Here is a 5,547-nt window from a genome sequence, read left to right as displayed (position 1 = left end):
GAAAGCTCTGGGGTGCTGCAGGTGTGGTGAGGGCCTTTCGGTACCAGATAGGGCACGAGGATTACATCCACACTAGATTAAACCACCACCATTGCCTGCTGGGAATTCTAACAATTATCAGCCTTGTACTCCAGGGATGTTGGACCGATGGGGAACAGGGAGTCCTGAGGCAGAGGAGGAGGGGGCAGCCAGGCATTGGTGGTCGCAAGGGTAATGTCTTCATCTTGAACACCGGTCTGCCACATTGAGATAAACAGCGCCTGCCAGGCAAATGTATTACAAACCATCAGATGTCTCAAATGCACTGTTAAAAAGCACAGTTTGAGATATGGAATCGACTATTTTGTTTCATCTGACTGGCTTAAGAATACCCTGCTGCTTATCTCCTTTTGTTTCATTCTGCTTCCTTGGCCACAATACCGGTCACTGATGCTGCCGTTGAAAGTGTAGGTAAATGCTCCCTTTTGCCACCCACACAAAAGCATGCCTCTTTGTCATTTTGGAGCCTGTTGTAAATTGAAGGACCCTTCTGAGGGCACTGGGGAGAGAAAAGGGGGTCTGTAATGAGAGCATTAAAACAACATATGCTGCTCCCTTGCACCTCCACACTTAAGGCTGGCTTTTATTTCACCCTTTTTCCCTCAATTGCACACTCTGCTCCCCCCTCTGTTGAATTCCCACTTGCCTATTTTTGGAAAGTCATTGAGAGTCTTTGACAAAGACAGGCTGAAGTGAATGTGAAAACGTGCCCCTGGCCTTCGTCGCCTCGTACTGGAGCAGGCCATCTGACCACCAGCAGTAGGTTGGGCCAAGTGGGGCCATTAGACCAAACCTAGGAGACCCGTGCAGCTACTACTGCCAAGCTGCTCCACTCTCCTTCAAGCTTCAGACTACTCTGCCCACCTCAGCCACCACCTACCCCTCCTTTTCTCTTCCCCCTGCAGGTGCCAACTCTTCTGCTCGGCCAGATCCCACTGGAGCACACAGAAAAAATCCATCCAGTCAACCCCGTTCTCCTGTGTGTGTGTGTGTGTGTGGGGGGGGGGGGGTAACGGTGATGTGAAAGAGCACTGGTGGCAAAATGGGACTCGTGAGTGGAGGTGTCAGAGGAGGTTCAGTCCCAGGAGGGCTAATTTTATATTGTTGTCCAGATGACCTTGAGCGGGGTACCATGGAAACATTTCTACCTTGACTTTGCGAGGTGTCTTGGTGGCTCTGCGTTCGTGTGGCGACAAAGCCCTCTCACCTCAGAACAGAGAGAAATCGCCAAAGGCAAAAGGCTGGAAATAATAGCAGGGCGCCTTTGGTACCTGGGGAAAGAGAGTATTAGCAGGAAATCTTTTGAGGTGCCGCTGTTCATGCTCCATAGCTCCTCTTCAGACAGGTAGCTGTATTTGAAAGCTATTGATGGCCTTGTTCAATCAATGGAACAACAGTAGTCCTGAACCAAAGTGACTCAGAGAAAAGTGAAGCTAAGTGTGTGTGCATGTGTGTGTGAAAGGAAGAGAGAGCTTGTGATTGCATGTGTTAATGCGTGTTTAAAAGGGCTTGTGTTTTAGCGGTGTTCAGAATGTGTGTGTGTGTTTGTGTGTGTGTGTGTGTGTGTGTGTGTGCAATAAGAAACAGACAATTCCTACAAGATTTGATCATGTAATATTAGCTTGGAAATGTACCAAACCTCCATGTTAGTATCCAAGCAACATGTGCATTCTATGTAAATTTCTGTCAGCTAACACTATATTCAGCAGCATCTGTCTGCTGTGTTTTGATATCCAAATGAAGTCAGCTGGAATACATTAGACTGCACACATTTATTCCAGGAATTAAGTAATATTAGGCTTTGATTACCACAAATTGTGCCCAGGCAGGACAAGACAATATTTTTATGCAAATGCAGAAAAACAAATCCACACTGGCTCAAAATGCTAAATAGGGACATAATAAGGATTCTTTTTCACTCAGCCCAAAGACAAATGCAAAAATCTTTGGCTAAACAAGCAAATATTTGTTTCCAAATCATTTGATTTGGATGTGTTTTGAATTACAGATTAACCAAAGTTGTAGATGTACCTGCCTAGTTCCCTCCATCGTGTCATGCCTCATTGTCATGGACTGCTGCTGTGTGGCTGTAGGAGAAGGAATAGGAACGACATGCATCTTCCTTTGTGCCCCACCCACTGTCCTGCTGTCCCAGGCACAGCCCATCTGCCACCTCAACACATACCTACGATAGAAAACACTAATATTCATTTTGATTGGTTCACCTGTCATGCTTACTCACCAGACACATTTATGACTTTCTCAGTCAAATCCAGCGTAGGCTCTGAGAGCGTGGTCATGCACAACTGGAAACAATCCCTTTTAAGAAGGCAGGCAAATGTACTTACGCAAACAATCTCTGATGAATACTGCTTTGTTTGCTTCCTCCTGCTATTGAAACATCAAGAAAGTTAGCATTTGTTGTTAACATCAATTAGGAATTAATTACATGCCGTCTTGTAAATAGTGTTCTAAATACAGACCAAAGGGCCGTGCGTCATTGTTTTGTACTTACACTGAGCAAGCATTTGTAGCTGGCATCTCTTTTCCCGTGAAGTGCCCTTGGAACCAAGTCTTTTATATCTCAATTAAAGTGCTTTCCCTGTGCTCCCTTGCTCTGAGCATGGCCATTATCACCATGGCTCCCAACTGTCTAATTATGCCCACTCCCAACATCAACCCCCTCCCCCTCCAAACCCTATACCGCGCCCACGCTGCTCTATCTTGGACCTTGGCAAGCTCACCTCAGCCTCCTTGTAGCCAATCAGAGAGCAGTGTGTGGCATCATTAGAGTATGGGATCGGCTGTGTGGCGCTGGGTGTCTCTATGGGAGGCATTGATGAAATACCCCAGGGGAGACCTGGCACAGCAAGGCTGCTGCTAAACCCTGAACTGCCTGTCAGCAGCACTTTGTCTGAACATGATAAGTTCCTGTTAGGAGGCAGTGCTGCCATGGTAGAGCCTACGCCCCCTGCAATGTACAGCAGCTTAGACCTCCAAAAAGCAGCCCAATATTTCAGAGCAGCCTCTGGTGTCTGGACGGCAGTGCTGCGATGGCATTCGCTGTTTAGTAACAATTACCACAGTGCTGGTAAACCTCTGCAGAATTATGACTCAATATTCAAGAGTCAGGAGCTGTGTATCTGAAAATTGTCCCCAAAAATGATTTAGATCTTAGAAAATATTGAGAAAAGGGCTAACTATGCTTTCTTCATGGGTTTTGTTGACAATGACAAAAATATCGAATTGCCAGCCTTAAAAGTAGTAATTTAGGAGGAAACAACCATTGAAATATAAATACTAAAGCTGCTGTTGATCAATTTAAAAAATAGGTATCAAAAATTCAAACTGAGACAAATAATAACACCTCTTATTCCTCCCATAGCTCCATCCCCCAAGACATCTGGCTGGGAATGATTGATAGTAGCAGTCAGACCTTGTGCTTCAGACTCCTCGTTGTTGTTTTTTGTTTTGTTACACGCGCTTTCAAATGGAAACAGAAGGAGAATTAAACTATTGCTGTTTCTAAAACATGTATTTAGCTTTTAAATGTCATAAATTAGTCACTTTTAGACATTAATTTCTCAAGATAACCACAGGTTTGAGTGATGTCAATAAAGTAAATAAAGTGGTATTTAAGATTACACTCACACTTTGAGATGAAACTGAAGAGTTCTTCCCGGGAGAGACAGAAATATGAATCGGCTCGGTGACTCACAGCTTTCCATACGTGGAGTGGCGGCTTAATGGAAAATAAGGGAAAGAATAGAACTGCCAAGTGACAAGTCCAGGGAAGTATAGAGCTGCAAACAAAGCGCACCTGCTCTGCATAGAGAGCACAAATGAGACTTCACTATCATAAATCATGCACCTATAGTAGACAGGTACCTACTCATATTTAGACTCTGGGGGCAGATGCAGACTATGGGAGCATAGGAAGACTGTTTGTGGAATAAGCTGCCATCACTCAGTAACAGACTAAAACTTACAACATGCCTCGAACATATAAGGTTGAAAGGGAATAAATGAAACAGTGAACAGTATATGAACGTAGTGCCTTTTAAGAAGGGCAGCTAGCCTCCAGTGCAGCTTAAAACCTCCTTGAAGTAGTGTCATTCTGCATCCTTCGCTGGATATCGTGCAATATTATACCCTTTTTCAAGAGCGACAGGATCAGAGTCTGATTCACACACTGCTCTTCCAAAGAAATCTCAAAGCTCCAATGATGTTTAGATCTTTTAAATTAAAACATTTGAGACTTCTTCCTGCTGTTCATGAAACCACTTTTTAATTTATTTAGCAGCATGCATTGTGGCGTTACCATCTTGGTATATGGGAAGATCACGAGGGAGCAGCGTTTGCACCACAGGGTGCACTTCAGTTGAGTAAAATAGCTTCATATTCCTTGGCTGTTATGCAATCATGCAGAGCAATCATCAGACCTAATGATCCCCAGTAGATAGCTGCCCCTACTATTACAGCTCTGCTGCCATGTTTAACAGTCGGCAGCAGACATTGTGGGTTGAAAGCATCGTTTAGCTTTCCTCAGAATCTAAAGAGGATGAAAGATGACTTATTAGAAGATGATATTGCTTCCCGCTGTTGCTCAGGGTCCAGGTTCACAGCCGGTTATTTACCTTTATTTGTTGGCCTTGGATACAGTGTGCTTTCTAACAGCACTCTCTGCAGAATACCAAGCGCTTGTGAAGCTTTGTGATGTCACAGCATTTACATAATACTGTGGGAATATTTGAGGGCGCAGTACTGCAGTGTTTAGCAATCTTAAGTGTTTGTGTCAAAAGTGTCTGTCTATGTTGGTGCGTGTCTCTCTTCTGATACAATTCGACCATATTTGGCATGATGTTTCTCTTGACACATAAAATTATTGAATTTCTTTTTATTATTATTATTATTATTATTATTATTATTATTATTATTCAGCCAACTAGTAACGTATTATCCTTTTAAAGTAGCATGTATTGCAAAGTGGCATTTAACCTACCATAATATGATCCACCCTAGTCTTTGAAATTACCATTTAGTGAGTCATGTGGTGTTTTAATTCTGTCCAATCTATGTATCATCATTATGTTCATTATCTCTGCATACATCCTCCTACAATATTCTTTGGGCTATGAAGTTGTAAAGAATAGACCCAACTGCTCTATTTAAGTATAAAGTATATAAGATACTGTATGATGATTACAATGATTTACAATTGTAAAGCTACTGTAAGGCCCAACCCTTTATATCTAGTATTTTATGCTATTTTTGCCTTTTTTTGACAGTTGACAGTGAAGAGGCACACAGGAAACAAGGAGAGAAAGAGGATGACAAACGAACCACGGATGCTGCAACCATACCATGGTGCTCCTTCATTAATTTTACTGAAAAACTGATTTGAGCTATTCTGATTGTACCCAGCTACGACAGTGCTATAATTTATGGCGATTTTAAAACTACACTATGTCAAATTTGGTGCAACTTGGCAGCCCCAGTTGCAATACC

At 43.0% G+C, this 5,547-nt stretch overlaps 1 long non-coding RNA gene across 1 annotated transcript; it reads right to left on the bottom strand.

Annotated features, from left to right (window-relative positions):
- Nucleotides 1–524: 524 nt before the first annotated feature.
- On the bottom strand, nt 525–3,911 carry LOC127378157 (uncharacterized). Its single transcript, XR_007887873.1, has 2 exons — nt 2,555–3,911; nt 525–2,430 (listed from the first exon to the last, which is right to left on the bottom strand). It is a non-coding gene; the product is annotated as an uncharacterized LOC127378157 (long non-coding RNA).
- Nucleotides 3,912–5,547: the final 1,636 nt, after the last annotated feature.

This window comes from Dicentrarchus labrax, unplaced genomic scaffold (genome assembly GCF_905237075.1).
Source record: "Dicentrarchus labrax unplaced genomic scaffold, dlabrax2021, whole genome shotgun sequence".
NCBI lineage: Eukaryota > Metazoa > Chordata > Actinopteri > Moronidae > Dicentrarchus > Dicentrarchus labrax.
This window is presented reverse-complemented; position numbering and strand designations above follow the sequence as displayed.